Source organism: Sciurus carolinensis, chromosome X, assembly GCF_902686445.1.
Source record: "Sciurus carolinensis chromosome X, mSciCar1.2, whole genome shotgun sequence".
Lineage (NCBI taxonomy): Eukaryota > Metazoa > Chordata > Mammalia > Rodentia > Sciuridae > Sciurus > Sciurus carolinensis.
The window spans coordinates 9,672,243-9,694,899 of NC_062232.1; the positions used below are offsets into that span (position 1 = coordinate 9,672,243).

Here is a 22,657-nt window from a genome sequence, read left to right on the forward strand (position 1 = left end):
GTGGACACCTCACCAGGGGTGCCAGACAGCTTAGGGCAATTAATCTTGTTGAAGCTTCCCAGCAAGACAAGAATGATGACTGACCATTTACATACCGGGCAGCCTTCCTGTCTGGGTTGGCAGCCTGGATTTATTCCCAGTTGTCAGGAACCCCAGAGAAGGCAATCTCCATCTAATTTGTTATGGACAACTGCTCAGCTCACTCAGATAGCCTTCTCAGTTTCTCCTTGTCTGGATACATGAGGATGATCAAAGACCAGAATGGGTGTGTGCAGTGGCCTTCATTCTGTCCCTAATGGAATGATCCTGATGCCAATGATCAGGCCTCCAAAGGGTCATGGGCTGCCTTTGTAGGTTCAAATTTGATGCCTGGACATCCAGAACTTCTAGAGACAAGTCAGCTCTGAGGAAATAAATGCTAGTGCTATGAAAGAAAAATGGGCAAAATGTCCGTGCCACATCGCAGTGACACAGAGGGACAGTCAGGAAACATCCAGTTCTTAAATTTTTGCTGCCAGATCTTCTAGGGTAAGAGCTTTCCAATAAGGTAATTGGTAATTCCATGCTTATATTTTCTCATTAACTCTACAATTATACCACCTATTTAATCCCAATGAGTGATATTACATTGATCCTATAAACAAATCTTATTTTAACACTATTTATGCTCATAAAGACTTTGCAAGATCTGTACTGGGCAAATCCAGGTCTTTTGAATTCCTAAAATCTGAAACTTCATTCTCCCGTATAGGGTCTCTGAGGCCTCGAACAACCTTATCGTATTACTCGTGATTCACCAACTGCTTTTCTTTTAAAATAATTGTCATTTGATTTTCTCAACAAATTTGTATGAGAGATATTTTTATCACCAGTTAAATAAATATATTAAGATTTACAAAGACCAGGCTAGTGATTGGTAGAGCTGAGAACCAAACCTAAATGGGCCTGATCCAATGCCTCCAAGACAATAAGGCCACCCCCATTTTAATGAGGTGGTAATCTACTATCCACTTTTCCATGGATGAAGATAATAAATCAGAGATTCAACCACCCAGGAAAAGACACCTCTGACCCCCCCACACACAACCCCAAACAAAGGCAGCACACTCAGGTCAGTGTCTTCATGAGGGCTGCCATTCACTAGCATGCATGCACAGATGTGGCATGAACTGTCTGTAGATATTCTGCTCCACAGTTCCCAACTGTACTGTCCACAGCCCAAACAGTGGAATAGGTTGCTGAAACACAAAATAAAACACCCGGAGATGATGAGCAAGACATAAGGTTTATTGAAGGATGCTTGCAGGGAAGTTCCAGTGGTGACTGACTAGACAGATGGCACCTCAGTACCATATAGTACTTTCCAAGTAGCACCTCTGACCCTCTTGACACTGATCCAAAAAGTCTGGTGGCAACAAGCTGGATAAATAGCACCTCCATCCCTCATGACACCATGTCCAGTGGCAGCCAAATGAATGAGTGGTACTTATCCTCTCTGCAGTGCCCTCAGTTCCACATTAATTACCTCAAGGAGAGGAATTTTATAAGTTAGGTTACAGAAGCAGTGACATCATGAGCTTAGCTGCTTTGTCCCACTGTATGACCTGCATCCCAAGGAACTTGGCATGTATGCAAGAAAGAAGCTTTTTACAGACAACACTAATTTGCTCTAATTCCTAGCACACATGAGACAGAGAGCCAGTGTCCTTTGAGAAAATATTTATCTGGACATTCCAGCCTAGGCCCACTCTTGCTCCCTTTTCTTGGCTTGGTTCTGGAGAACAGAATGGGGCATTTCAGAGGCAAGGTGTTTTACTTTCTTCCTCTTCTTTAAGGATAACACACCAACTCTGTGTGGTGAGTTTGGAGATTACTGAGTGACTGTACAGGAAAAACCTGACATAAAAATTTGTTTTTTAAAGCCCACCTAGAAGAAATCAGCACTACCAGAGTCTCCATTTATTCTCCCAGAACTAAATCTCCCCAGATGATGTCTTTGCAGCTTCTTTTGACCTCTCAATTCTTTTACTTGGAATCTTTCAGGTGCATGAAGAAGATGCTCCCTCCACCTCTGAAATAATAAAGTCTTAGTATTGGAATACAGGAGCAGGTAAAGGAGATGAAGGGTCATAGATGCCAAGATACTCCTTTGTCATCAAGCTTGCAGACAGGATGATTCCAGAAACCTAGACCCTGAATCTTCATCCAAGATCTCCACCATTAACACACTCCAGCTGGTCACCAGAGATCATCTTATCTGTCTTTGTGCACATTCAACTTGCACATCCCTTCTGTGTCACTGGTTCAAAATCTGGAAAGGTGCAATATACGTGGTCCAGTTAATCTAGTCCCTGCAGTCCTCAGCACAGGGCTCTGGCCAGGCTATTGATGACTAATCACTGAACCCTGCACAGAAAACAGCCTAATACAGCTTTCCAGATGGAGAATGGTGTTGAAACAGTGTGATATTAGGGAAAAGAAGAAATATGGCCTTGGTAGGTGACATGTCCAGAGCACACAGATTTGTGATAATCAAGTAATAAGCCATAAAGACTCTCTTCTTGTTCACCTAGTTTTCCCAAAAGAAGTCTGTTCTCTTGATTTTTTACTGGGTGTGGCTAACAAACTGTGATAGGACTACCAGGGAGAAAGTGCTAGAAAAGAAGAAGTGTAACTGTGGAACCTCCCCTTAGGGCACCTGATGGAAGATAAATACCCCAATACTGACCAAGTTCCAGGCATGGACCAGGCCCCATGCTAAGCACTGTGCAAGCCAATAACTCCTATATGGCACTTATAGGATGACCCTTTACACATGAGAACTCATTGAAGCGACTCAACAAACCTGTAAGGAAGGTGCTATATGGTCACTTTACAGATAAGGGAACTGAGGCACAGAGAGGTTTAGCAACTTGCCTCAGGTCATATGACTTGTAAGTGGCAGAGCTGCGATTTGAACCACAACTGGCTTCCAAGTCTGTACTTTAACCTCTACATTGTACTTCTGCTTCATTCTTTCAATCATTGTCATTTAACTCCCATGGATTCTCCGAGGTAGGTGTCATTACTTACATTTAACATCTGAAGACACAGAAGCTCAAAGAGGTCAAGTAATTGGCCTAAAGCCTGCAACTGAAGTGTGCCAGAGCCAGAATGGGGCCACAAAATACTTGTTCCTGTGGCTCTGAAGCTAGACTCGCTTAGGGCAAAGAGAAGAAATCACCCCTCCATTTTCATTCAGATTGTCATGCAAGTCACTAGGCAAATGAGGCCCCCCCTAACTCAAATTGGCCTGTGAGCCAATCTTCCCTCCCATAAGGCCTTGCCAGGCTTTCCCTGAGTTTTCCCTTAGATATGAATTTTTCTTTGGTGGTACTGGGGATTGAACCTAGGGTCACTTTACATCCCCAGCTCTTTTTTAAAATTTCATCTTGAGACAGGGTCTTGCTAAGTTGTTGAGGCTGCCCTCAAACTTGCAATCTTCCTGCCTCAGCCTCCTGAGTTGCTGGGATTACAGGCATATGTCACCATGCCAGGATTAGATATAATTCTTGCTACTGCTTCATTCCACTCTCTTCTAATGTCACCTCCTCACAAAGATCTCCCTTTCTCCTCACTCAAGACGACCAAGGGGAGAGGTTCAAAAATTAATGATAGCTTTGAACATGAAGCTCAAGATACATTCAGTCAAGGCTAGAGAGAAGAATCAGCATATTGTAGATGAGGAAACAGAGACTCAGAGAAGTAAAGAAATTTAGTTGTGATCACACTGTATTTAGCAGCAAATTAAGGCTTGGAGGGAGGAGATGACCTTGTTCACACACCTCCCTCCTCACACTTGCACTTCCCAGCCTCCCTCAATTTTCTGTAGTATGCATAGGTCACCAGGGTCATGGGAGCTCAGTGCTTGCCTGGGACTGGAGGCAGATGGTCTCATCACTAACTTGCCTTGGAGATTAGTTATGGTGGGTGACTGCCCACACACCAGTAATCATCCGATCTGCTAACAAATTCCCCACAACAGAACAGACTCTGTTTCATTTTGAAGGCTGTCAAATTTTATTAAAATATTGCACTACATATGTAAATATAATTACAGGTAGAGGAATAAATATAAGCCTGGCACTATTTGTCTTCTCCAGTGTCTCTGATTTAAAACCTGGAAAGTGGCCATTTTTAACCCAACTTACTACTGGTATTTACAAGAAGCAATGTAAATAACTGCCTTGTAAAAGCCGTGGGGAAAATAGGCACTCTATTCCCCAGTAGACAAAGACCAGACTGCTAGATGACTCCCCAAATCTATTTTTACTTTCTTCTATAATAATAGAATACCCAGTCTTTGATTCATGGCAACTCAGAATAAAGACTGAAAATGCAGATTTCTCTAGAGCTACATGTGACCAAATGGCCAAATTCTGACCAATGGGACAAAAGAAAAAGTGATGTGCCTTAAAAGATGAAGGCTGTACCCTCCCCTCCCCCTTTGCCTTTCCTCTTTCCATGCAGGCACATTCACATCTTTCCATCTCTATCTCAAGCTAAGGTAGCAGAGCTACCAGAGAGGGAGCCTGGATCTCCTACACGGTAGTAATAGGGAAGACAAAATCTCAACCTATTGTTGGGGAGTCCTCCTACAGATTACTGAATCAATATCCTATCCATCACAGATAACAATGTATAGAGGATTCACCAGAGAGTTTGTGGCACTATGTTTATTTTAAAAAGAATATTTTTATTCTTTAAAAAGGGAGGCAGAGCATTTATACAAATGCGCAAAAACTGAAGTGGTACCTGATGAAATTTTCCATATGTCTATGCTGATTAAATGATTATTCAGTCAAGATGTAAAAAAGGATGAGAAAACTGCTGCCCACAGACAAACTCCAGCCTATTTTTGTAAATAAAGTTTAAATGGAGCACAGTCGTGCTGGTTTGTTTATGTACTGTCTACGGCTGTATTTGCGCCACTGTCATAGATTTGAGTTGTGACAGAAACTATATGCCTCCAGAGCCTAAAATATCTATTATCTGGTCCTTTACAGAGAAAGTTGCTGAACTCTGTTATAGAACATTCTGGAGCATACCAGAAGTCTCCTGTGGGCCCTAGAAATGAATTTTATTCATCAAAACTTGGAATCAGTAAGCAAGACTGATTATAGGGAGAAGAATATGCAAGGGAGACTGCATTTGCCTTACAGGCTAGAACTTGCCCCTGATTTTCTCCTTACCATTTAGGCTAGATTGTCTAGTCTCCGTTGATTTTCTCCATCTCTTTGGAGCAATCAAGCGTCTAACAGTTTTAGCTTGTCAACAAGTATCCTGCCAATGCTTTGCAGAGCTTCTATTTTTAAGATTGTCTCACAAGAGTGACTAAGAATTACATTTGTATGAACAGGAATGAAGGGGAAAACAGATTTCCTAGGCAGTTGCAGTCCTTCATTGGTCTGTAATTTCATAGTCAGATCTAACTCTGGCCTGGTTCATACATTCCTCTGCTTAAGTATTCAATCTTCCTGATATAGAAAATAAGAAGGGAGACTGGGATTTTACAATTTCACCCTGGTTCCATCTCATGTATTTTTTTTTCTATGCATTTGATGTTACAATTTCCTTCACATAATTTTTTCGTGTCATTTGAGCTTTCTTCTCTTTTGGTCTGCTTCTTGAGGTTAGATGTAAGTTCTCTAAGACATCTGCCCTGTTAACAGTGGAAGGGAAAAGACAAATAAATCAGCCCCACAGCTCAATGGCACCTGTTCTTCCGCACTTTGCAGAGCACTGAATTGCAGTAACTAAAGCAGGAAGCCATTTAGAAATGTGCTTGACTAGATGTGATGAAAAAAGTAGTGCAACCGAATACAGCCCATGACTTGCTTTTTAGCAATTACACAGTGCATTGGAATTGCAAATTGGTTACAATAAGTTATTGGAGCTGCTAAGTTACTCTTAAACTGGTAGGGAGTTTTAATACCACTTTTTGACACCCTCTATCTCAATCTCTATCTTTCAGACAACAAAACCACACTATTGTTGCTTCAACAAGAGAAGTGCCATTTCCTTCTGTGTCCTCACTCAGGTATTCGGGGTCTGTTAGCTGTGATGATTTTTATGCACCCCCTGCCCCAGGTCCCTCTCACAGAAGTGGGTTCTCTATTCTCATCCTTCTGCTTTAGATCTTGCTAATGGTATCTTAGTACCTTACAGAATAGAACTTATAATAGTGCTGCTTCAAATGGCAGAGCCATTTACTTTCAACTTCTACTTTAAGAAATTAAACATACAAAGGCCTGACACATGATTTAAATCGGAAGTTTGTTTTTTTTTTTTAACTTGGACCAGAAAAAATTTGGGGGCATGACTCCCACTCACTTTCTAGTTTCTTTAAAGGAAAGGAAAAAAAACAGATTTATTTTCCCTTTGTTCAGAGCAAAGAGGGGGCGTGGCTCTTTCAGTTCCATCCATTCAACACATGTTAGTTGGGTACCTATAATATGTAAGTGCTGGGCACTAATTGGAATCAAAGAAATGGAAATCCAGCTTATATCTGAGCAGATTATGATCTAATCAGTGGCAGAGGAAAGGGAATACTGGAGAGGGAGAGAGGGAGTAAAAAGAGAGTGTGGCCCTGATCACCATTTTGTACCACTTAATGAATAATTGGTCCTTCATAGCAAAGTTTAAAAATATGGTTTTAGAAAGAGCTGAAGAAGTTTGAGGCAAGTCTAGTGCATTTTAGTAATCCATTCATAGCACAAAATTCATCTTGGCTATGGTTTCCAAAACCTACCATTAGGTTATGGGCTTTCCTTCACATGTCTCTTCAGTCTGCATGTACCTAATAAAATCTACAATACCCACATGCATCCTACGCAGATCACTGTACTGCCCCACAATTCCTACCAAGACCCATCTATTGTCATCTGCCATTCAGCATCTGAACAGGTTTAAGGCAAGAGGTTTAGGCAGGGTTAGTGTTTCTAGAAAAACATTTTGAAGAAAAAGATAAAAAAGATGATTCTCACTTAAGACACTGCCACCCAGGCACATTCATCTCCAGTTAGCAGATGATGTCAATGTAAGAAAGATAATGGCAGGCAGTCCAAGGAGAAAGAATGGTAACAGAAAACATTTCTTAGATGTTGTCTTTCCAAATCAAACAAAGGGTTTTAAGTGAATGATGATAAACATATACTTTCTGATTGACAATTCTCACCACCAAACCTGTCAGTGGAAAGAAATTTAAGCAAAAATTTACCCTCTTCTCAACTTCGAGCAGATGAGTCACTAAGGCAATCCTCATATTTCTCCCGGCAGAAAGTAGGAGACTTTCCAAAAAAGGTTGTGGCTTTTCTGTTTCCTTGACTCCCTTCACACATAGCCCAGCCATGACCACATACAGTGACAGGCAGGAACCTGTTGCCTTATTTGGGAATGCTGTGGCCCTCTTAGGAGAGGAGTGGGGAAGACAAATAAGTCCAGATCAAAACCACAATAGCTGACAAAAATAAAGAGAATCAGACAAAAGTAGTGGGCATTATATCCAGAATAAATATAGAAAATGTCCTGTAGAAAACTGCTGGATCTGAGGAATAAATATTTCCATATCCATTGCTTTTTAAAGGTCTCATAGGAAAATATTTAGAATCTTCCATTTTTCTGTAATGATGTCTTGCATTTTCCTTCTGGGCTTGATGCTGACTGCATTTCACAGCAACTGCTGAGAAAGCTGTTCTTATGGGGGAGATTATGTGGGTTATACTCACCCACAATTCTCAACACTGATGTTCCTCCAGGATCACTCATTCTGACCCTAACATGTACTACATGACACTGGGGACACGTCAGCCCCAAACAAGATTGTGCTGTGAGAAAACAGGGAAGGATGTGAATACTCTGGATTGGATAGCTTTCTGCCTGCTTTTCCATAGGGGGATCTAATTAGGAGCTGAACCCAACACAGAGCTCAACTACTTGTTTAGGTCTCTATAAAGAAGGAGGACTTCCAGTCCTTTCTGGAGCACTGAAAGCTGTATAGAAAAAAATGCATTCCTCTGCTTGGGTATTTCCTGCTGAGCTCAAAGCTGGTGCCAGGGAACCACTCCCTTTATTTAGGGTTTCTCCAAATATAAGGTCACCCACCTCAGAGAGAAGAGGCAAGTGGAGCAAGGGAGGGGGGATGATAAACAGTAATGGGTGTGTCATCTCAAACTGGACCATGTATCCATTGTCAAACCCAGGAACCCAGAAAAACAAACAAAAATCCTTCCTCAGCATAGCTAGCCAGGAGCATAGCAAAGGGAAGGGTGCCCTCTGCTGTTGTCTGTGATTTTTTTTTTTTTTTTTTTAACTGTTCAAGCTCCGTGTAAACACATGTAGGAAATATTCTTTGCATTAAATAGGGAAGCCACTCTGGGATTTTGACTGCTTTTAACAAGGCTGTGTTCTATGTTGAGTGGGAGAGACTTGAGGTATGGCAGAGGCATTCATCTAAATTCCATTTCGTGTGACTGCTGAAAAAGAAAGGGGGCCTGGAAGCTTTACATGTCCAGGACAGTTTGTCTAGAAATAAAACCATGGGGGCAGGGGTGTACAGGGCCCTCCTTGAGTGTCAACATACTCTGGCAAGAATCTCCATTTTTTTTCTTGTCCTTTCCCAGTAAACCTTTGGGAAAGTAAAGAAATACAGTTTTCACATAGGGAGATGAGCACCAATGGTTTTGCTCATAAGTATTGCATGAAGATAAGAATTTAAATACAAGTGTCTGATTCTGATGGAAGATTAGTTATGTAACTCAATGTGCTTTCTTAGGGATATGTGGATTAACTTCAATATAAAATAACTGACCCAGACATTCATTTGCCTTAGAAGTAATCCAAATGCAATTTACAAGGCAAACTTAATCACAGTTATCATTAATGTTTTGCAGATGGAAATGTCTACAAACACAAGGCCACAAACCATGCTGATATTAAAGCTTCAATCTTTCCTCTCTTCCTTGGTTTTACAATCAAAGGTGGTTTTGTTTCTTGTGTTTTAAAAGGATCCCAGAAATCTTATATTACCATGCACATTTCTTTCACTTGTTTGAGAAAATACAATTATTTGAGGGTATACAAATGGTTTTTCAACAGGAGGTATAGAGGACCATAGAAGGAGAGACCAATCTTTCATAACCATCTTCTTTATCATCTTTGGCAAATGTCACACCTCACACTTCATATGGTGCCTTGCCCATACCCTCTTTGGGGCTGAATTCATCCCCCTATCAAAGGGACATAGTTGGAGTATCTGCATATTAGATTTTGCTAGGTGTTTCTGATTTCCAATATAGGTATCAATTGAATGCTTTTCGACTCAAGTAATGGAATCCAACTTGGTCAGAGGAAGAAAGATCAGCTCAGGTTGATCAACATTAAGGTCAGAGCTACAACAAGATCTCAGAGAGGACAGGACCCAAGAACCTGAATTTCATCCAAGTTTTATCCATCTTTCACAGATGTTAATTTTATTCTTTTTTCTTTTCTTGTTCATTTTATCATTCTCCTTTTTCCTTAGTTGACTTTGACCTTGTCAGTGCAAACTTTGCTGATCCTTCAGAAATAAAAAGAGAATAGGTGGTTGCCCAGAGTTGAAATAAGTATCCCACCATTGCTTGTGAAAGCTATTTTCCAGATGAGTCCAGAATGGGCAATATGAATGTTGTCCATTTCCACTTGATCACACTAAGACTTCCAATCAAGTGGAAATGAACAACATTCATATGGCCCAGGGTTTCTTCACCTTGGTACCACAGATATAGGACTTCGTTGTGGAGCTGTCCTATGCACTGTAAGATACTTAGCTGGATTGTATGCAGTAGTTGGTAGAAGTATCTTCAGGCCCTGGCTGTGACAGCCAAAAACATCTCCACATATTTTCAAATGTCCCAAGGGGCAAAAAAAAAAATCACTCCTGGTTGAGAACCAACAAAACTCACTCTTTGTTAATTAATAAAACAAACTGCTGTGCTTTTGAAATTTCTGAGTTTCAAAATATTCAGTTGAGAAGGTTTCCTTCCAAAGTTCTTCACCTGACTACCTCCTACTAAGAAGCCCTTCATCCTCCCATCTTACATGGGGACTAAAAGTGAGCATTGCTGGAGAAAGTGGTTCTCAACCAGAGGCAATTTTCCTCTGAGGGGATATTTGGCAATGTCTGGAGACATTTTGGTTTGTCGACTTGGGGAGTGAAAGGGGGTACAACTGGTATTAAATAGGTGGAGTCCAGAGTTGTTGCTAAACACCCTGCAATATATAGGACAGCCACTTACACACACAATAAAGAATTACTGGGCCAGGTACAGTGGTACATGACTGTAATTCCAGCAATTTGGGAGACTGAGGCAGAAGAATGGCAAGTTCAACACCAATCTCAGTAACTTAGTGAGGCTCTAAGCAATTTAAGTGAGACCCTGTCTCAAAATAAAAAATAAAAAGGGTTGGGATATAGCTCCATGGTAAAGTACCCAGTTTAATCTCCAGTATCAAAAGAATAAAAAATAAAAAGAATCATTGGTTCGTATTTCTCTAATTACTAGAGATGATGAACACTTTTTCATATATTTGTTGATCACTTGTATATCTTCTTCTGTGAAGTGAAAGTGCTCATCATCCCTAGTAATTAGAGAAATGCAAATCAAAACCACCCTAGAATTTCATCTCACTCCAATTAGAATGGTTATTATCAAGAACACAAGCAATAATAAGTGTTGGCGTGGATATGGGGGAAAAGGCACACTTGTGCATTGCTGGTGAAGTTGCAAATTGGTGCAACCACTCTGGAAAGCAGTGTGGAGATTCCTCAGAAAACTTGGAATGGAACCACCATTTGAAGCAGTTATCCCACTCCTCACTTTATACTATACCAAAGGACTTAAAATCATCATACTACAGTGACACAGTCACATCAATGTTTATAGCAGCTCAATTCACAATAGCTAGATTGTGGAACCAACCTAGATACCCTTCAATAGATGAATGGATAAGAAAATGTGTGTGTATATATATATATATATATATATGTATATATATATATACACACACACACACACACACACACACACACACAATGGAATATTATTCAGTCATAAAAAAAGAATAAAATTATGGTATTTTTGGGTAAATCAATGGAGTTGGAGAATATCATGCTAAGTGATAAGCCAATCCCAAAAAACCAAAGGCTGAATATTTTCTCTAATAAGTGGATGATGATACATATTGGGGGAGGTAAGAGAAGAATGGAGGAACTTTGGATTGTGTAGAGGGAAATGAGGAGGGGAGGGGGTGGGGGAAGGAAAGATAGTGGAATGACACAGATATCATTGCCCTATGTACATGTATGATTACACAAATGGTGTGAATCTACATCATGTACAACCATAGAAATGAAAAGGTATACCCCCCTTGTGTACAATGAATCAAAATGCAGTCTGTAAAAATCAAAATAAATAAAAATTTTTTAAAAAGAATTATTGGGACCAAAATATCAGTAATACTGAGGTTAAGAAAACTTGATCAAAAATAACCATATCCACAAAGTCTAAAGTGAAAAACCACTTACAGAGACCTTTAATAAAATAGAGTAATGATTCTTAACTGGGAGTGATTTTTGCCCTCCAGGGGCATTTGGCAATGTCTGGAGACATTTCTCCTTGTCACAACTGGGGAGGTGGATTCCTACTGGCATTTAATGACTAGAAGCCAAGGAGGCTGCTAAACATCCCACAATGCCCCAGACAGACTTCCACAACAAAGAATGATCAGGTCCCAAACAGCAATAATGCTATGTCATGCCCTAGGATCACTTCTGTTGTAGCTGTGGGATCTCCTGGTCTTTCTACCCTCTTTAGACTCTGCTTTGGCTACTGTACTTCACATTTGCTCTTGTATTGCCAATCCAGTTTTCAGTGTCTACAACTGATACAACTTTGGCACAGCAATAGAGTAGCTAAGAAGGAAACTTGGCACAGAATCCAGCTCTAGAGCAGATCAATACTGGGGAGCCGGCCAGTTCACATCAAGGGTTCAGCCTGGGTGGGGAGCAAGGAGAAAGGCAAGTCACAGTCACAATTCAAGATGACAGTCAGCACAAATAGCCCTGCACAAGACACTTTGTCCTGCCAGGGATGGGGACAGAGTAGCTGGGAATCTGGGTGGTAAATACTTTTACTGTAAAAACAGGCTGTTTCGGTAAAGCCAGGCAATAGGGGAAGGAAATTCCAGCCAACAAACTGGGATTTGGGGAAAGGCTAGATCCTGGGTGGGACACTTTACCAGAGTGACTCAAGACCCCATCTGAACTCTCAACCTTGAATTCTACTTCCATCATAACACCTTCCTTTCACCAATTGATCATGATTGAACCTTGAAGACAGACATAATGGCCTCTCATATTAATTCCAGCACGTTCTGACATAATTCCTTCAACAGAAACTACATTTTGAGTTCAAATAAGTGTACCTGCTTGGAACTCAGAAAGGTGGAATAAACTGTGGTATTTGGGGTAGGGTCAAGAACTATGAAGGATCATGAGATTTGACCCTAGTAGCAAGCTTAGGAGTTTGTTTGCTAGTTTCATGGATGTTGACAAGAGACAGCAGACTCCTAAGCCAAAGACAAGGGACTTCATTATTCTCAGAATCACAAGCAGCATGAGGTTCATATTCACATCAGATCCTTCTTGCTCCCCAAATCCCCCAAAGATTATACAGATGCTGTATGTGCAGTGGTAGATACTGTGTGTGCAGTGGTTTTACATTACAACTGAGGCTCCCTGAGCTTGGGAACCCAGACCTATTATAATAGGCAGTAAGCAAACCTGCCTGACTTTCACCTCGGAGGGAGATATTTATTATACTGGTCAACAAATACACTGTCCTCCACTCTGAAGGTAGATATTCTCTATCCATTTCGAAGGATGCTATACGAACATCCCTGCTTTAAAGAAAAGAAAAGTCTGAAACAAAGACTATTGGTGCTTGGGCTGGTAAGAAAAAATTGTCTCCAAGCAGTCATTAACTGGGCTGTCTTCTATGTATTACATGATGTTTGCTTTTTGTAGTTCTCAAGTAGTAAATATTAAATTTGACTCCTTATAACCCAGTGTGGGGTACACAATTAGTAACCAATTATTTCACCTTATTTTTACTTCAGTTGTGTGTATTCTCATCTTATAATGATAAGCATTTTTTTAAATTCATGACATTTGACAATGAATATCCTGAAGCTTATCATTCTGACAGTCTTGCACAGACCCAAATTTTCAGACCAGGATAAATTCCTCAACTGTCAGTCCCAAGTCATCAGCTCTTCTTCCTGCAGTTGAATCTCTTTGCACCCAGGAAAAGTCAGCAGAGTCTGTGGAATTGAAGGCTGGGGATCATCACATTTGCTAAAGCTGAGATGGGTGTGGGCATAGGAAAAGACAGCACAATGGGCAGGTGGGAACACTGAAACCAACTATTTAAAAAGCCCCATAACCCGAGCAACTTAGTGAGACCCTGTCCCAACCTTAAGCAAAAAGGGACTGGGGTGAGCTCAGTGGTAGAACACTTGCCTAGCATGTGGTGGCAGGCTGAGTTCCATCCACAGCACCACACACACACACCAAAAATTGCCTATCCAAGTAGACAAGTAGTGGCAGTAATGTGGCATCTGACACCAACTGAATACAGTGCAGCATAACTACCTTTGCAATCCAGTAAGTCATTTCTATCTTCTGAAGTGTCTGATGCCACCACATGTCATGAGAACAAACTGACAGTAAAAGGTGGCTATTAAAGGAAACACGGATGTGTCTGTTTGCTCAATGCCTGAGTCTAAGCAAAGGAAAACAAAACCGTACATGCTTCACATTGACAAGAAAAGGCAGCAGCATCTCTTTATTCAAAATAAACATTACCAGCAGTTGCAAAACACACATACGTTTACTATCTACACTTGCTGATGATGAGACAACCAAGTAAAAGCATGTAAGCTGTTATGGTTTAGATAGGAGGTTTCCCCCAAAAGCTCATGTGTAAGACAATGCAGGAATGTTCAAAGGTGAATGATTAGATTATGAGAGCTGTAACCTAATCAGTGGATTAACCCACTGATGTGGATTGACTGGGTGATAACTGTAGGCAGGTAGGATAGAGGAAGTAGATCATTTGGGATGTACCTTTGGGGTTTCTATTTTGTCCCCAGTGAGCAGAACTCTCTCCCTTTCCTGTCTGTCATGAGCTGAGCAACTTTCCTCCTCCACACCCTTCTGCTATGATGTTTTGCCTCACCTCAGGCCCAGAGCTATGGAGTTGGCCATCTATGGACTGAACCTCTGAAACTGTGAGCCAAAATAATCTTTTCCTCCTTTAAATTGTTCTTGTCAGATCTTTAGGTCACAGTGACACAAAGCTGACTAAAACATAAGCATGTAATAGAATGGCAAACAGAAACGCACATATGTAGACAGAAAAAAACTTCACCCCTCTCCTCTCCACAGTCTCACTACTGAGTCAGAGTAGTTAGTCTACATAAGAATTTGAAACTGCTTATTGTTCACATATTTTAGGGAACTAGATGATTCCATTTTAAAGGATACACTGAATGTATTAAATTTTACCTGATTTCTTACCAACTCAATTGGACATTATAACTAATGGGTTATAGAAAGTTCTACAGAGTGACTCTTCATATGAAATTTAGGTCCTAGAGAAAAATAGTTTCCTTATTATTTGTTCTTTCATGGTTAATGTTTCTATCAAATAAACTACTATATTTCTCTTTAAATTTTTTATGTTTTAATTTGTTCTAATTAGTTATACATGACAATAGAATACATTTTGACACATTGTACACAAATGGAACACAACTTCTCATTCCTCTGGCTGTACATGCTGCAGAGTCACACCAGAAATACACTATTTCTTTGAAAAAGACTGTAAATACTTTTTCAAATGAGTCAGGATTAGAAAGAATGAAAGGCACGAAAAAAGAAAAAGGATAAGACAGAATACCCACCTTTAGAGAGCTGTTAAACTAGATAAATGAATTATAATATTTAAAAATATTATGAAGAAGCTCCACATCATGTACAACCACAAGACTGGAACATGTATGATTACACAAATGGTGCAACTCTACTTTGTGTACAACCAGAGAATCAACAGTTGTATTCCAATTGTGTACAATGAATCATGCTAAGTGAAATAAGCCAATCCCAAAAACCCAAAGGTCGAATGTTTTCCCTGGTAAGTGGAGAATGATATATAATGGGGATGGGGGGGGTGGAGAGTGAGAGAAGAATGGAGGAACTTTAGATTATGTAGAAGGAAATGAGTGGGAGGTGAGTTATGAAAAATGGTGTAATGAGACAGACATCATTGCCCTATGTACATGTATGATTACATGAATGGTGTTAATCTACATCGTGTACAACCATAGAAATGAAATGATGTACCCCATTTGTGTACAATGAATCAAAATGCAATCTGTAAAAAGTTAAAAAATAAATAATTAATATATATATATACATATATATATATATATGCTTTAAAAAAAAAGAAAGTCCATTGTTAAAAGTTGATATAAGGCAGGCAGAAACTGGAGAAGCAGAACTGGTGAAACATTGTGGTTGTTTAGCAGAATTCCTTTCTTCCCTGAAGCTGTGTGCCTAAGATCAAAGTTAGAACTGATAGGACTCTTGAACAGAGCCTCCTCATGCAGGGCACTGCCACAGTAGCTAGGCATCCTGTGCCCTTGCACAGAATCATTCCCAGGAACCAGGCGTGCCACAGCCGTGAGGGCATCAGAGACCCCCGATCTCAGTCACTGCTCTCCCATCCTCTGTCACTGCCCTCAACACCTGAGGACCAAGGGGTTTGTTTATATTTGGAAAGAAAACAGAATAGTTCTTGAAGGAGATGGTATTTTTAGGTGGACTCTTAATAGGTAGGTAAGATCCAGAAAGGTATAAGGGAGGCAAGGAGTCTCATGTGAGAAACAGCAAGAAGTGACAAAGTGTGGATAAAAATTAAGGAAGGAAGAAAGACAGTGATGAGAGAGACTAACAAGACTGCTTTGTTGCAAAGGATCACGAGGGTCAGGCTGAGGCATTTGAATGAACTTGGGAGGACTTTGGAAAAGAAAGGACTGTAGTTTGACATTCTCTTTTACCTAGTCTTTCTTTCTTAAATGTTCTATTTTTTAATTTTTTCTTTTTGTTCTTTTTAGTTATACAATATGGTAGTCTTTCTTCCTGTTGGTTTCTGATGATGGCAGTGGAAAGGGCTGCTCCGAGGAGACGTGCAGCTTTGTACTTGTAAAACTGATTCATCTTTCAACTGTGTTCACAGCCGCTGCCGCTCCACCGCAACTCTCTAACGCCAGCACCGCCTCTAACTCGCTGAGCTCCTGCCAAAGGAGAAGGGGGGCAAGTAAAGAGGTCTTTATACCATGGCTCATACGAAGCAGACTGCCTGCAAATCAACCAGTGGTAAAGCACCCAGGAAACAACTGGAGGGGTGAAGAAACCTCATCGTTCTAGGCCTGGTACTGTGGCGCGTCATGAAATTAGATGTTATCAGAAGTCCACTGAATTTCTGATTCCCAGCGTCTGGTGCGAGAAATTGCTCAGGACTTCAACACAGATCTGCGCTTCCAGAGCACAGCTATTGGCGCTGTGCAGGAGGCAAGTGAGGCCTACCTGGTTGGCCTTTTTGAAGACACCAACCTGTGTGCTATCCAAGCCAAACGTGTAACAATTATGCCAAAAGACATCAAACTAGCATGCTGCATACATGGAGAATATGCTTAAGAATTCACTACGATGGGAAACATTTCATTCTCAAATTTTTTTTTTCTCTTCATCCTGTTATTAGTAGTTCTGAACGTTAGATACCTTTTTCCATGGGGTCAAAAGGTACCTAAGTATATGATTACGAGTGGAAAAATAGGGGACAGAAATAAGGTATTGGCCATTTTTCCATTTTCATTTGTGTGTGAAATTTTAATATAAATGTGGGGATGTAAAGCATTAGTGCAAGTCAAAATGTTTCAGTGAACAAGTTTCAGCAGTTCAACGGTGTAACAATTTTAAATCAAACTTAAATTTTTCTGGACAATATCAGCATTTGGATTTTTTTAAACAAGTAAATTTCTTATTGACGGCAACTAAATGATGTTTGTAGCATTTTTATCATACAGTAGATTCCATCCATTCACTATTCTTTTCTCACTGAGTTGTCCTACATGCAAGTACATGTTTTTAATGTTGTCTGTCTTCTGTGCTGTTTCTGTAAGTTTACTATTAAAATACATTAAACTATAAAAAAAAACTGAAAGATTCAGAGAATCAGGCCACAACAGATTTACTTAATTTCTGGGGATCTACAAACACTCTAGGTTTAGGAGGGTTTAAAAAGTCACTTGAAGCTCTGTTTACCTCTGAAGAACTCATAGACAAAGCAAGGCATGAAAAATGTACAGATCCTATGGACAAAATTGATCTTTGCTGCTGAAACACAAAACATGTGCTTTTCTGTAAACCATATATGTACAGTTGTGCTGTTTCATAGTTTTGTCATCCTCTCAGAATGTTCTATTAACCCTGTTTGAGAGTTGGAATTACTAAATTTGGTGATATCATGAACACTTTGAGAAACTAACCAGTAAGGATCTGTTAAAAAAAAAAAAAAGACAAAATTGCAACAAATTTAAAAATGGAACTGGTTTTTATTTGTGATTCTAGAACCAGGCAACACCTCATTCCATATGAGCTGAGCAGGGGAGTTTGGCCTCATGGGCAGAAAAGGGCTCAAGAAACCAGAAACAGAAGATGCAGCAGATTGGTCATTTTGAAATTACTTTCTTTATAGGATTAAAATTGGGGATTTCTTTATTGCACTGAAACAAATAGACTAGAATCTCCTGTTTTTAGAAAACTGGCCCATTTAAAAGTTCAGTTTGATTATGTGGCACTTAGCATGACTCCATTCTGGCTTGGACTCATCTGCTAGGGCTTCATGCAGGAGGCTGACCCAATACAGTGGCCTCCTATAAACTTTGTTAAATTGCACCTTTCCTGATAAAATGTGCAAATACATACACATTCTATTTTGTATATAATTTCAGGTTCTGTGGTTCCCTGAAGCCTATTCATAGGTCACCTAAGGATTTGTGGCCTCCAAGTTAAAAATCCTCAGGGGACTATTAAATACGTAGGTTTCTGGCTTATAGTCTTACTTTTCACATTATGTCATATTCCCGGAATCTTTAACATTCCATTGAACCTGATAATAGATGCTCTTTCAAGAAAGGCCAAGTGACCATGTGGCCAGTATGGAGTAGAAGGAAGGTCATTTAGAGGCAGGATTTTCATGGTGGCATTCACTTGAATTTTAAGAGAGTAACCCAGAGCATGAAGCCAAATGCAGGGCCCTTCTGAGTGCAGGGGAATTTGTACAACTGCACAGGTCACATGCCCTGGAAGCAAACAATCTTATGTGGTACGTTCTCTTGTTACACCCATTCTACAGATAGGAAAACCAGATGAGAGGTCTTGCATTGTATTAGGTGTTACAAGTAATCTAGAGATGATTTAAAGTATAGGGGAGGATGTGCAGGGATTGCATGCAAATACTATGGTATTTTATATAAAGGACTTGAGCATCCACAGATTTTGGTATCCAAAATGGGTGGTGTCCTAGAACCACTCCTCTGAGGATATCAAGGGAGGACTGTATACAAGAAAACTAGGGGAGAAGATCTTGGCACTACCCGGTCCTCAGGTATATTCAGTCCCCCACCCTCAAGCTGAAGTTGCCCTAGAAAGAGGACCTCTGCTGTGGTCTGCTGTGGATCACACACACAGGACAGAGTGGGCCTTGATGAAATTTTGAGAACTCCTCCTGATATGTAAAACGAATGGTTCTCAGTCTGAGGGGTGGGAGGCAATTTTGCCCCCTGAAGGACATCTGGTAATAGCTGGAGATATTGTGGGTTCTTATGAGTGGGGGGGGTAGTTGGTGGAGGCCAGTGATTATCATAAACACCCTACAATGCACAGAACAGCCCCCACAGAGAATCATTCAACCCCGATGTCAATAATGCAGAGGTTAAGAAACCCTTGTCCCATTCACAAAGGGAAGACACACAATAAGGAGGGGAAACAAAGCAATCTTTTCTCAAGTGCACATTTCCTAGTGTTTCCCAATGGACTGATGCCTGGAATGGCAGCATATTTCCACAGAGTTCCAGGACCACTTAGGCTCCCCACTTCATACTTATGTCGATTAAGACCTCCTACCTTCCTTGCCAACTTTGCCCTTGCCTAAGAAATCAGAGAGAACAATACAACTCTAAAGTTTCCCTAAAGTCCTCCAGCAAGATTAATGGCCCTTGACATTTTAATAATCAAGCACTTTTATAAATGTACAAATACCTAGCAACAAAGCAATAGAAACATTGTTGATGTTTGAATTATTGAGTTGTGGAGGACTGATTAGTGATCCCAGGCAAGAAAAAGACTTAAAAACTACTCCTATTCAGAGATCATTTGATCCATTTGAGACTATTTGAACCATTTTGATCTACAGCAGCAGTTCTCAACGTGTGGTCTATAGCCCTGCAGCATCAGCATCACCTGGGAGCTTGTCAGAAATGCACATCCTACTCCAGACCTTCCTTCTGGCATCAGGAATTCTGGGGGCATGGCCCATTCATTTGCATTCTAACAGGCTATCTAGGTAATGCTGATGAACAGGAATGTTCAAGAACCACTGGTCTAGAACTATGGGCCTGAGACCTGTTTTTGTATTTAAAATGTTATTGGCAAACAGCCATACCCATTCATTTTCATATTATCTATGGCAGCTTTTTCACTAGAAGGGCAGAGTCCTTATGTCCTCAAAGTCCAAGGTATTTTACTATTTGGACCTTTCCAGAGAAAAATTGCTGACCTCTTATCTAGAGTATTATGAAAAATAAATTACAAGTTTTTTCATCATTATGGGAAGAAATTCTGAAATGTATTATTTCTGAATTTTCAAACTCCTCCCCCACTCAGGCTCAGTTTAGCAGATGATAGGCAGTATACAGTAATTACGGAGATTATGGATTTCAGAATACCTGGGTTCTTCAGTTTAGCTCAATCACTTGCCTTCTGACCTTGGACGAGTGATGAAAGACCTCTAGCCTTCACTTTCCTTATCTGTAGAATGGGTGTAACCAGAGAACCTGCCCCATGGGATCACTGGCTTCCAGGTCATGTGACCTGTGTAGTTGCACAAATTTCCCTGTACTTAGAAATACCCTGTACTTGACTTGGCACTCTGGGTTGCCCTCTTGAAATTCTTAATTTATGAATAAGTATTCATTTAGGCAGAGTCCTGCAAATTATGTAGACTTTCCCTCCTCTTTTGTAGAAACTTGATTGTGACCTAAGTCCAGGTACAAGGCTTGCAATTTCCTAAGGACTGTGTATAAGTATGAGAATGTATTTTTTAAATAAATAACAGCAAAAACAACAAAGATGACTTTGTTCTCAAGAAGTGTCTTCTCTGGCACTTTCCAAAATAAATTTCTGAATTTTAGCCAGCAGATGTCACTCTTGCTACATGGCAGGAGAGGATTTTAACCAAGCCTGCACAGGCTTGTGAATTCTTGAGACTTTAATGAAGCAGGGCCTTCTAGGAGTTTGAACATAAAGAACTTCTATTATGACACTTTGCTGACTTCTGATAAGGATGCCATCACAAAGAAGGGAAATCTAAGCCAGAGACGGTGGCACACACCTGTAATCGCAGCAGCTCAGAAGGCTAAGGCAAGAGGATCACAAGTTTGAGGCCAGCCTGGGCAACTTAGCAAGTCCTTGAGCAACTTAGTGAGATCCTATCTCAAAAGGAAAAACATAAATGAACTGTGGATGTAGCATAGTGGTAAAGCTCCCCAGGGTTCCATCCTCAGAACAAAAAAGGAAAGAAAAGATAAAGGGAAATCTACCATTGACTAAATCTAAGTGGAAGAACTACAAAAATAACTGTAACAAGGTATGAACTCAGTTAAATAAAAAATGAAAAATGCAACTTAGTATAATTTATTCAGATAGGTTGATATATTATTTTAAGACAGCCCTGTAGTCTCTAACTCATGGTCAACACAGGACAGAGTAAATACATTTTCTCGGTGTTGTCTTGATGATTTGAATTTATTCCTGAATAAAGTGTCAAAGGTTAAAATCAAGCAGAGATTCCATGCCTTTTATTCCAGGACTCGTGAAAAGACAGAATGAATCTAAGGTTTCCCTTGGATGTGTTTCCTCATTTGCTAGAAGGCCCCAGCTGAACATATATTCCCTGTTGGAGCCATATTGTCCCTGTGTAAATAGACAGTGAAGAAGTAAGATGAATAGGTTGCCAGGAAAAGTGTCAGTTGCTAAGACCAAGCTCCATTCTTAGGTAATAGGATCAGTCTTTCCAATATGAAAATGTCACCAGTACTAAAGTAACAATTCATCAGAGGAAGACATTCAAATAGCCCTCACAGTCTCCCAAATGAGTTCTTTTATGTGGTGAAAGATTAGAAAGCCTTCTTTCAACTTTCTCTGGAATTCATTAGTGTGTATAACACTGCAAGATCAGCAAAATTGAAGTGCACAAAACAAACACACCTGAACACAGTAATGCATTTAAAATGATAATAATTCCTGGATTTCATTAAAACAATCTTGGTTAGTCCATCATGATCCAACAATCACTTGAACCAACATCCTGGGATGCTGGCCCTTCAAGTTTCTGCACCTGGACAAGTTAGGCAAGATGTATGTCTATGTGATAGGCGCATGATTTATGATATGTTGCTTTGTCAAAGTTGAACAAATTCATTATGCTTACAAGAAGCAGCAGCTCACTACACAACTATATTATATCAATAAAAGATAGAAGACTGATGAAAGTAGGAATAATCTTACTAAAATGGACTGCAGGCATCAATTTGTGGACTGAGAGAACTGAGTATCTCCAAAGAACATACAAAGGTGACCTTCACTTCTCTCTCTCAGCATCCTCTTCCACAGTCGTACTCTGGATCTGGTCCAACCAATCATTGCTTCACCCATCCTCTTACATCTCCATTTACCTCCAGCCACAGCCTCCTATTCCTCATTACCAACACACCATCTCTTCAAGCTTGTGGAAATTGTTTTCTTGCAGTCTAGCAGTTCAGGCTTTATTTCTGTACATTCTCTCTTCAACAGACCTAATTCCCTTATATCACTGTCCTACCACCAAGTATAATCCATCAAACTCCAAACTAGGATTGGGGTACATCTACTAAAGGTAATTCCACTACCTGTAGTGGGGCAAGGTAGTGCAGTCACAAAATCCTGGGCTTGAGTCCTCAGGAATGATGAAGAACTTCTTTATCTACACCTTCTCAGCTTCTTCATCCATCTCCCCACGACTCTGAAACATTTACTACTCTGCTCCAAACCCATCATACTCTACTACTTTAAGTAGACAGTTCCTTTCCTACATCTCCAAGAATAGGGGTCAGCAAATTCCAAATCCATTGGCCAAATCCTGTTCTCTGCTTGTTTTTATAAAATTCTTTTGGTATGCAGCTATGCCGGTTCATTTAC

General features: G+C 40.2%; 1 pseudogene; it reads left to right on the top strand.

The window, feature by feature from the left end:
* The first annotated feature begins 16,476 nt into the window (after nucleotides 1-16,476).
* On the top strand, nucleotides 16,477-16,837 carry LOC124972409 (histone H3.3A-like; annotated as a pseudogene).
* Nucleotides 16,838-22,657: the final 5,820 nt, after the last annotated feature.